This window comes from Micromys minutus, assembly GCF_963924665.1.
Source record: "Micromys minutus genome assembly, chromosome: 25".
Lineage (NCBI taxonomy): Eukaryota > Metazoa > Chordata > Mammalia > Rodentia > Muridae > Micromys > Micromys minutus.
Genome location: NC_137960.1, coordinates 14,407,998 through 14,420,093, shown reverse-complemented (window position 1 = coordinate 14,420,093; position 12,096 = coordinate 14,407,998). Strand labels below are relative to the sequence as shown.

The 12,096-nt window shown below is 40.2% G+C and overlaps 1 protein-coding gene across 3 annotated transcripts in view; it reads right to left on the bottom strand.

The window, feature by feature from the left end:
- BICC1 (BicC family RNA binding protein 1) overlaps positions 1-12,096 on the bottom strand; it is a 204,908-nt gene that overhangs the window by 139,296 nt on the left and 53,516 nt on the right. The window lies entirely within an intron of this gene.

Genomic DNA, 12,096 nt, shown 5'->3' with positions numbered 1-12,096 from the left:
AGTGTTTATATTTAAAACCATCAAGGACCAAGGCTGTGATCACAAAGATAAAGACAATCCCATCCTGGCCTCATTGGGGGTACAAAATTATTGAAAAGCATGAGAAGCAAAATCTCATTAATTACACAGCCTTGATTAAGTGGAAGACCCCACGAGGCTCTGCCTCCACGCTGAGATGGAAACTGTCTTACCCTTTTCACAGCAACAAAACTGTAAGAATGGACCACAATAAATGCTACAGTCTGTGTTCCCCACAATTTCCATCTGTAATGGATCCCAGGCATCTGGGCATATCCTATACAGCCCACTTCTGAGCTGGTTAAGTTTTATGCTCACGTGAACTGAAGTTTCTAAGGAGGAAAAATGTAAGACTATATTGGATATCTGGCTAAAACTAATGGAATGGAGAGACTTTGAAAGTTTGAGTTATCTTTAGGTCCTGTTAATTCACTGATCAAAACTGTGTCTGAAGCAACATCCTTGTGATTATCGGGGCGACACCTTTTGTGATTATATTGACTTATCAAACCACTAGCTTCTGCAAAGCCCAACCAAAGAAGGTCCTCAGCATCTAAGATTACAACAGCTTCCCTACTTCAACGAAACCCATCTATTGATTTCCACCAATCCACTTGTAAAAGTGCTTTAGAAACAGGTCTTTTGTCCTATTACTGAAAGCTCTTCATGAAACCATTTCCTTATAGGAAGATGTTCCTTGGGGCAACCTGAATCCATATTCCCAATGTTGATAGTTTAAATGACTAAATGCCAGACTGGGACCTCAGTTGATCTCTAACACTACTTCAGTTCCCCTCCTCCAATTGCTCCACAGGGGAAAACCTAGCAACCAAAGAATAAGCAGTGGTAGTCAAAGTCAAGACCAACAGCAAACTTCACATGGGATGAGGGGTTTGTTACGGCTAGAACACAAACCTCTCTATAAACTTCCTGTAAGATGGAGGGGTCATTAGAGCTATAGCTCCTGCCTATCTATAAGCACCCTACAAACAGGAAAGCCCAAGTCCCTCACCTGTATGGCCTGAAACACCCTGTGACCTGTGGCCATTTTAATTGGCTTGTGGTGATGAGTGAAGAATTTGAGAGGAGAGAAAAGCCATCAGCGCCAGGCTATCATGGTTATCACAGCCCTAAGCTGAATCTTTCTAACAGAGATACAGAGATGTGATAATGGTGACAGGACAGGCAAAGACTCAGAAGCAGGAGTACCAGCTCCTGGATGTTAAAGTCAAGAAGGTATAGTGACCCATGCTCTGTGTAACAAGTTTGTATGTGCTTATGCACATGTGGGAATGTGTATATGTGAAAAGATGTATGCATGTATATGTCCACATGGCCATATGTATACATGTATAATGTGCACAAAGACATGGATATGTGTGTGCATGTATTAGCATTTGTGTTTGTGGGTATGTGTTTATGTGTATATGTGTATATGTTTATGTGTATATGTGTATATGTTTATGTGTATATGTGTATATGTTTATGTGCCAGTGGATACGCATGTGTGTTCATGCGCACATGCTCATAGCACTTGTTAAAATGACTAAAGATGCACGAAGTGTCCCCTTAAGAATGACCCTTGTCACTAAGTTGTGACACGCACCTACTGTGAATCTTGAGGATGGAATAAGCAACTGATAAAGTTTAAATTCCTCTTTCATCAACTGAAATTTCACAACTACTTATATGTGAGTGGTTCTATTTTTACCAACATTTCTTTTATCAGAACAACAGAACATAAAACATGTTTCTAGGATTTCTGAAAACAATTAGATAAAATGAAAACAGGAGCTAAAAATAAATACAATAATTCTATCTAATGTGTGGTGGGGCTGAAATAATAAAGATACTCATGCCCTAACCTCTGGGACCTGGGATTACATGACAGAGGGAGAGACCTCAGGAAGCAAGATTGCCCTGGTTTATCCAAACAGGTCAACATCACCACATCCTTATAATAATGAGGCATCAGAATTGGGATACAACATGACATCATGACAGTAAAGGCAATACAGAAAAATAATACAGAGGTCAATAGGGAAAAAGAAAGAGGAGGCCACAAGAGAAAGAATGTATGTGGCTTCTGGGACTGGAGGTCAAAGAAGCACAATATTCCTACAGCCTCTAAGGTGACACAGCCCTGCTAAAACCTTGGCTTCAGCCCAGGGAGACCCACTATAGACTTCTAGCCTCAGAACTGTAAGATGATGAATGTCAACTGCACTAGGTCAATAGAATGGGGGCAGTTTGTTTCATCTGAAATAGACACTAATCCCTGAAGCCAATACCTTTATACTCCCTTTCTGCACCAATACTATACAGTCAATGCATACTCAGCGGAGCCTGCCACAGAGAAAGCCTCAGAGGTTTACTCTGTGGGGTCAACTGTCTAACTTGGAGACATGTCAATACTAAAGTACAAGCACACACCAAAATTAAAACTGAATTCGGAACAACTGGTTGACCCCAAACTAGAAGGTCTAAAGGGTTTCCTCCCGCAGTATAAAACTAACCAAACCTAAGGATATTAAACAAACGGCAAATGTCTTGAAGACATTTCAAGCCAGCCAACTCTTGAACAAAGTTCTTATTGCCAATAAAAATAGTTGAAAAGGGACGTGCTCACTCACGACAACTTCATAGAAATAAAGTAGCAAGTATAAGATTTGAAAGAAATCTAGTAACATCAAGGGTTCCCTTAGGAGAGAAGATTTAGCATCTCAGATATTTTCCAAAGTCTGTACTGAAGGAAAAAAAAAGTCTTTGACTGGATGCTGTCCTTCAGAGCACACATCTGCAAATGTCAAGACCCTGAGGCAAAGGTACTTGTACTACAGATGTTCCCTTCGGGATGTTGCTCTACTCAGGGCCAGCTCACTGTGTCATAACCTCAAAACACCTTCAAAAGCCAACGACGAAGAAAATTTCTCTAATTCGAACCAATATATGATGACCTATGTTCTGCAAGTGAGTAGGACACTAAAGTTTAATCAGAAACACATATTGTTAGTTAGCACATTGTTGGGGTTTGAAAAGAAACAACAGGCCAGGGAGCCACAACTGGATGTTCACTGGTATCAAAGATCACTGCACTTTTTTTATTCTGAAAGTTTCTGTAGAACACCCCCATTCCAGTCTATAAGGGGTACAATCAAAGGCCACAGACAGAGGAGTGAACCTCAGTTATGAAACCCTAGCTATCCCAATTGGTCCCTTCATATATAGATACCTAGCGTAGAGTTTAATTTATAAATTAAACAAAGTAATATATTAACAATTAACAGACAATCATAGCATAAACCATTAAAAATACACTATAATTAAATTTATTGCAGCAAATAGGATCCAGCAATTATTGTGGTATTCAAGCCTCTTGTGATGGTGTGAACTGCCCGCAGCCATGCCTGTGTGAGGTGATAAAGCCAGGTGGATGTCATGAGCCTTGTGAAGAAGCTTTAGGCTACTGCTTAAGGGTCCTTGATCATAAACTCATAAACTCTGTGGAACTATGAGTCTACAGGATAACAGAGATGGCAGTTGAGAACAGGTAGGTAGTTGTATGGAAGCACCAGACAAAGGGATTGTTCATATTCCAAGAAGGATCATACCACCCACACTGACATCACTCAGACTGACATGTTTAAAAGTTATCTATTTCTAAAATAGTCCATGTAGTATTTTCAGATTGTAGCTAACTAGTAATAGCTGAAATTATAGCAAGGGAAGTCAGCTGTACAAGAAACTACGAATGTGCCTGGCTTTCCTTAAATTCTGATGAGCATGTTTCCTAAGTGCCTACAGTCAAAGAAAAACACCCTGGTTGGATCACTGTGTCAGACACCACTTCAGGCTCATCTATAACTGACATGTTTTAAGAAATATCTGTACTTTGGCCTGAGTTGGCTGGACTGCCTTGAGGCTTTCTGCTGACTCTATGAAGCATATCTGTCAAGGTTGTAGAAGTCAAGAGAGAACAATATACCCTGCCTTCTCTTCTCTCAAACATGGATCCTTCAGAGTTCTAACAGGAAAATCCTCCTCTCAAATGCACCCTACACTCTCAGTATAAAAATCCCAAATTCCTCCCAAGAAGCTACAGTTTGAGGGGAGAGTCATGAGATCAACATGGAATGGTTTTCCCAATGTAAACTCAAGACATTTGACATGCCGAGTCCATGGACCCATGATAAAACAGACACGGTTACTCTTGGCACACAAATATCTGGGTCCCGTGCCAAGGAAAAGAAACAACCAAGACCCTTATTTAGCTTATATCCCTGACCATACTAAGAGCCAAAGCCACCCAACCAGTGAGGCAAAACCAGAATGACAATTTAGCTCTACCGCCAACCTTCCCAGAGACCTTTGTATACCACCAATGCTGTCCAGATCAAACTTTACATGAATTTGGTTATTTCTCTTCTTGTTCTTTCCCCCACAGGGAAGCAGGACAGCTAAGCCACTGCTATCCCTGACAGGAAGAAGGACTTCTGGAGGACCACCAGAGAGCTGGATTCCAAGGGAAAAAATTAGAAACACAATACTATCCTAACCCAAAGCATTTCAATATGTTTGGACAGGAAGATGTTGCCTGTGAAATAAGCTGACCTATGTTCTAAGCTGTGGGGGTTGCTTGACCACTGAAGTCTTATATTCTTGGGGAAACTATTCTCTCTCAAGCTTAAGCCTGCAACCTTACATGCTAAGACTTCCTGTGCCCCTTCTCCCACAATAACATGGAAAGTGCATCGTAATTTAATGTTATTTTTATTTTTTTCACCAATCTTTACAATATGACTCTGGCATGATGTTCGATGGCTTAGTCTCTTGGATTTTGAAAACCTTGGCTTTTTCCTGCCAACGAAAGCAGCTGTCTCCCTCCTTCCTGACACACAACTCCAGGATTAAATTCCTTCGATACCACTGAAATATGACTGGCTAAATGTGCAGGCAAGGAGCTTCGTGTTTTGAGCTGAACAATTCATTTTTATGTTTATTATAGTTTCTCCAGGGCTCTGCCATGTTTTATTTCATATTTTTGCCTCACAAGAAATATGGGATGGCACAGTCTCTGCCAATAAAAACGAGAGAGGTTGAGACAGGTGTAAACTATTACCAGAACCCCTGCCCCCCAACCACAGAGCACTCCTGAGTAATTACCAAATTAAAGGAGGTGGGGGTTCCTCTTTAAAGTCTACGTAAAGCTCAAGGAAACTTCTGTTTAAATATCCTTTTCCCTTCCAACTGGTTTTCTTTCAGAGCATCTGACGCTTTGTGGACCTAAATCTAAAAACACAGGAATGAAGAATTTTAGATTTAAAACGTACTATTAAAGTATCTTTCAATATTACCTAAACAAACAATAAGATTTTCCCGGGAGGAGAAAAGCTTAAATTAAAAACAATAACTGTAGTCCAAGATGGCTCAGTGGGTAAAAGTACTTGCCACCAAGTCTGATGACCTGTGTTTGATCCCTGAGACCCACAAGGTTAAAGAAGAAAAAGAACACACACAAGTTGTGCTTTGACCTCTACAAACATGCTGTGGCACATACCACACACACACACACACACACACACACACAAATAAATAAATGTAACATTTTTTAGTAATTGTAAAATTTTTTTTTCAAATATATACTTCCCTCTGTTTCCCTTCCGTGTGTGTGTGTGTGTGTGTGTGTGTGTGTGTGTGTGTGTGTGTGTGTAAGAGAGACAAATGTGCAAGTGTGTGCTTGACTAAGGATGAATGCATACTGCATCATACTATGAGGTCAGAGGACAACATCTGGTGTCAGCTAGTTTCCGATAGGGTCTTTGTGAGTTCACACTGACTCTGAGGTCTTCTGGGGAAGTCTCTGCCTGAGACATGAGATGCACCCTACCATGCCCTAATTTACACGTGTTCTGGGAATATAAATTCAGCTCCATACACTGTACAGCAGTGAGCACCTTACCTACTGAGACAATGTTCCAGCCCTGTTTTCTCACTCACTTTTGTTGTTGGGAGAGCAAGCGTGCAACAAAGTTGCTTTCTGATTGTCACCCAGACAAACCGTAGCTGTTTGAGAAGACCGATTCTTGCCTGAGATGTTTATAAATTAACTACCAATTGCTTTAACTTAGCTATGAAAAAAAAAGAGTACCATACATTGTATTCTACAAACCAGAGATGTAGCTGAGACTTCTACCAGAGGAGAAAAGTAAACACCAACCCAGCTACAAAAACCTGCAAACTATAACAGGAACCTCCTGCAAGATAAACTGGCTCATCTGTGCCATAAAAGTTACAGGAAAACCAACCAGTTAATGATCAGACATAAGGCCCAGTCCATGAGATAGAACTCATAGCTGACACTGCTAAAAATGACCTGAAGCATTAGACTAACTAGATCATTGGCCTAAGGGAAAATCTGCTACTATTCCGCTTTAAAAAGAAAAAAGAAAAAAAAAAAAAGAAAAGAAAAGCACAGCATTAAGATGATTCCTGGTGTCATATGTCTCTATGGTGTGACCCATAGATCAGTGTCTTGCTCAACCAACAAAAGAAAAGTTTCTAATAGTGGATGGCAATTAACACAGAGACCCACAAGTAGACAATGCACAGAGAATAAGAGTCTTAGAAGCACTGAGCCCCCAATGGGATGTCTTCATCAAACCCCTCCCTCAAGACTCAGGGAGCTATACAGAAGTGGAAACATTGTAAGGTTGAAAGGTGATGGGGATTCCAAGTAACCAGTGTCTTCCAGATACAACAGAAGTGACCACATATTAATTCACAGATACCATGGCAACATGCATGGGGTCTTCACAGAAAGACAGAGACACCCAACCCTAGCCAAGAAGTTATTTCCAACTGACATCCACTTGCAAAGGGAAATCAATTTCTTCCAAGGAAATCAGGTGGTTGGGGATGTAAGAAGATTATGAGAGGTATGGGAACTGAGGAATGGGAAAATATGATTAAAATAGATTATAGATTATAGATTGTGTTATGTGTTATATGTTATATAATGTATATTATATAAAATACATATATTACTAAAAATATATTACTAAAAAATGAGAAGTCACAGGATGGCGGCCATCTTGTATAAGAATGCTCACATGAGCACAAATAGAAACACACATGTATTTCTGTGTGGGTGTATATTAGAAACACACAGCAAATAAGCTCGAAATGCTCCTAGTTGTTATCTGACGGGGTAGAAACACTGTCAGTTCTTGGAATCTTTTAGAAAAAGCATTTAAATAGTTTGTGTCAGTTTGTTTGTTTGTTTGTTTGGAATAAAATCATTTTCAAACCTAACCTTTCTACTGAAGAGAGGAACAAGTTATTGCCATTTCCGGCTTGTGCCAGTGTCATTTCAGCATAGAAGGGAGCCAGGAAAATGTATGAGACAGAGGCTAGTTGAAGATGCAGGACAGACAGCCCCATATGAGGAGCACAGCTGGAGCAGAGAGCATCTTGGCAGACCTGGGTCCCAGCCCTGCTGGTACTTTCAAGACCAGAGCACTGACTTTACTCAGATCTCGGATGACAAAGGTTTTATGTAGCTCTGATGGAAGCATGCACACCCTCCCCAGACCCAGGTTTTGTGGGAAAGACAGTAAAACAGACGGCCCCTATGCACAGACCTTCAGATATGCCTGGAAACACATTTGTTTCTGATTTGAAACAAGTTGACTTGCCCTATTGTCGTGTTATTGCAAACCAGAAGAAGTATAAACTTTCAGCCCATTAAACAGCCATCCACATAAAACTCCTAAATGGTTTCACGACTGTAGGTTGGGCTAGACATTAAAGAAACGAACATCAGTGTTGCATGTTTCATTTAAACTGTTCCGATTCTTCCTGCCTTCCCAACAATACCAACAAACCCTTGTCTTCCCTCTTTCAAATGTCCCCAGGAGTTTAAGACAACTACAGCCTGGGTTTCATGATGCTGATTCCATCATTTGGAAATGTTTCTTGTCTTAAGTCCTTTTGAGCCTGGGGCTGTTCTTGCCACCACTTGAGCCTTTCCGGTCCTTGTTGGATAACACAAAAGTGAATCATTAGTCCCCAAGAGTGTTGTTGTAGAGTGAAAAGACAATGTTCACCTCTGGTGCAATTCCAAGCTTTATAACCATATTAAGAAAGGTAGAGATCATGCAGGTGACATTGGTTTTATTCGTTTATCTGTTTAGTCTGCTATATAAAGGTCTTACCATTTTGACACGTAATCCATTGTCAATGAGACTCTTGGCTTTTGTTTTGCACTGTCTTTAAAGTCCTCTGTTTTCTGTGCTCATACTGTGCTTCTGAACTCTCAGACTGTGTCTCATGTGCTTATACCCACATGTAGCTATCGACTGCTGGCTTGGATGGTGCGACAAGGTTGAAGGACCTTGACTGCAAGGTTGTATAAGTTCCCTGTGGGATGCTAGGTGTCCAGAATTCTGTGAAACTATACAAAAGCAATGAATATCCTTTAGCTATTAATGAGAGAATTTTTTTAACTAGATGGATGTTATACGTCCCAGAGTTGTAAATCAGTGTTAGCCTGACTCAGTGATGCTTTAGGAATGGTGTGGGTAAGAACTGAACCTCAACATAAGACTTTGCCATGACCCAAGCATGGTTGACCAGTTGGACTAGAATTCCATTGATGTGTGCTGGCATCACAACTCCACAAGAAAGGCATTATAGTCAAGCCACGCTGTAACAAGTCTGAGCAGACACTCCCCCAATCACTAGGAAGGTTCATGTAATCTGTTGACATGTGAACATGTACTAAATATTCAGTTTTTTGTGAATATCTATTAACTTACATTTATCACTATCAGTGTTTTCTGATACAAAGTCTCATAGATAATAGACTTTGGACTCTGAGTATGGAGGAGCAATCACTGAGACTTTGACCAGAACTAGGATATCAGCAAGACTTCATCGCCAAGAAATTGGATGTGTTATTCAACTGTTGAACAGTATAGCCAGCCACCTTACAAAAGCTCCAGTGGTCCTCAGTGGCTCAAGTCAATTAGGGCTCCTCCAGTAACTTCCAGAGTCTTTGTCATCACTCTTAGTTTTGTTAAAATACTTGACTGGAAATGCAAATTATATATAATATATGTGTGTATATATTTAGATGTATATAATTTAAATAATATGCATACAACATTTTCTGATTGCAGGTTACCCTCCCCCAACCTGCACCCCCATTCACCCAGTTCCACATCCTTTTTTCTTCAGAAAACAAGCCAACAAAAAGAACCAGGGTAAAACTTAAAAAAAATAATAAAATAAAAATAAAACCAATACAAATAAGCAGCTCCAGAAACACAATATAAAAACACAAAAGCAAAAAGCAGAAAGTTTGGTAAGACAAAAATATCCCAAACACAGCCATATGATAAAAAACGGTCTACAATACACCATTGAGTTCAGTCCATGTTGCCCACGTACTGCAGGGCATGGGGCCTACCCTTAAGTGTGGCTTATATTCCCATTGAGGACTCCATTTGAGAAAATCGCCTTTTCATTTCCAAGCAAGATAGCAACCGGAGATAGCTTTGGGTTAGGGGTGGGCGCTTGGATCCACTTGCCTCTTCTCAGCACTGGGGCCCTGGCTGGCCTATCTTGAACTTATGCAGGCCATGGGTGTGTTGCCACAGTCTCTGTGGGTTCATATGTATGTATCAAGTCCCCTTGTGTCCAGAAAACACTGTTTCAGGGGAAAGTAATTTAAAAAATAGCTTCAGTGAGTATCTGAAGTTATTGTATCTATTCTGTTGCTTGCCTGTACCCCTGGCCCAGAGTCCCATTGGTTAACAATGTATCTCCTTTCTTCCCATGCTTTCAGCCATAGAGGCAAGAAGAAAAGCAAAACAGGAGGGAAGAGTGGAGAAGGAGACTGAGGCAGGGAAGAAAAGGGATGAAGGAGAGGAAATAAGGCCAGGAAGAAAGAAAAGAACTGGGGAAGAGAAGAGGAGAATGTCTTTCTTAATTTCCAATTAGTAATATCAGAAAGGAGATAATAATGAACACCTGCAAAAATTTTTTTGGAAAGAGGAATACTTTTAAATGGGAACATCTAAAGAACAAGAGAGAAATTCTTTACATTTAAATATGCATGATGGTTTTGTATATGCTTGGGCTAGGAAGTCGCACTATTAGGAGGTGTGGCCTTCTTGAAGTGGGTGTGGCCTTGTTGGAGTACGTGTGTCACTGTGGGTGTGGGTTTTAATACCCTAGTCCTAGCTGCCTGGAAGCCCGTCTTCTTAGAGGCCTTCGGATGAGGATGTAGAACTCTCAGCTCATCCTGCACCATGCCTGCCTGGATGCTGCCATGCTCTCACCTTGATGATAACGGACTGAATCTCTGAACCTGTAAGCCAGCCCCAATTAAATGTTGTTCTTTTAAGAGTTGCCTTGATCCTTAAAAAGCTGAAACACAATGCAGTCATCCTGTATTTTTTTTCATATCCACAGCCAATTCTTGTAGTCATCCCTCACATCATGTCCCTACACTTGTCCAATTATGATGGATCAGTTCAAAAGTAAATGGCGTCATATCATAAACACATGACTTCTGCTTCATGAGATGTGTTCCAAGGAGTAAAGCCTCAGAGAGAGAGAGAGAGAGAGAGAGAGAGAGAGAGAGAGAGAGAGTTGCCTTGGCCATGGTGTCTGTTCACACCAGTAAAACCCTACAATATGGAAACAGTGCAGTTCTACTGAATTGTGTGTGTGTGTGTGTGTGTGTGTGTGTGTGATTGTGTGTGTATATATGTGTGAGTATGTGTGTGTTTTCCCAAAAAGAAAATAAACACAAAACAGAGAAAAAACGTTTGTTAAATGTCAATCCAAGAGTCTACAACCAACATACATTTCTATAAAAATAGATAAAATAATAACTTGTCTTTAAAATCAGACACACTAGACACTCTCCAGAATAAAGTGGTATTCCCCAATTTGCAAGGCTAACTATATTTCCTACTGAAAGAAAAAATACTCTAATAAAGGCGTATGCTACTGAAATTTCACAATATCTGAAAGAGAAACTGCCTTAAAAGCTTTCTGAAAGACCAAGAACCTAACCAAAAAAACAGTCATAGCCAATTAGGACAGAATCAGAACTCTCATTTAAGCCCCAGGAAGCTTTGTGATGACTGAGAAAAGCTCTAAGTGCTAAGAGGAGATAGTGTTCAATCCAAAATTCCTTAGTTGGCTGAAGTCTCAGCTGAATGGAAGGATGTAACAATGCCTTTGGGCTTGCAAAGTTGACAAAGAAACAAAACAAAAATCCTCTTCCCGAAATGTCCACTGGTAGCTTTGTATACTCCAAGGTATATGTATAATATGTATACTCAAGAACGATCTGCAAGAGTGAGGGACTTCCCTTGACACAGGAAACTTGGAACTAAATAAAGAAAGGCTCATGGGGGACCTCTCAAAGACAAAGGCAAAATCTCCAAGTCTCAATGGGCAAGTTGTCAGAAAGGTGGTTGGTTGGTTGGTTGGTTGGTTGGTTGGTTGGTTTGTTAGTTTTTAAGAAACTGATTTGTTATCTGATGATATACTATGTGGGAAAGGAAAAATCTAAGAGGATTTAGAAGGTGTGGAAAGAACTGTGACAGGGATAGGGGGTGGGACCCAACCTGTTAGAGCTGCAGGAAATCAACAAGGCAATTACCGATTCCAGGAAAAACAAACTTCTGACAAAAATATGGTACTTGTATATTCTGACATGTTCATGCAAAAATAGAAAGTGTAAATGCTGAATACAAACTTAACTGACCTTGATATTCCATTGTACTGAGAAAAAAAAGGGGGGAAAGAAAAGGGAACTGGATACTTTCTCCTATGTAAGAAGACATCTCCTATATAACTGAAGACATCTAACATTAATGAATGGGCAGAAGCAATGCGTATAAGCAATTCAGAAAATGGACAGGTATAAGGCCCAAAACAACACAAACACACATGACTGGAACTAAGCAAGACACTGCAGAAAAAGAGGACATTACTGTCCCATAAACCACTTTATACCATCTCATTTTCAAATTATTTATGTATTGCTAAATGATGATT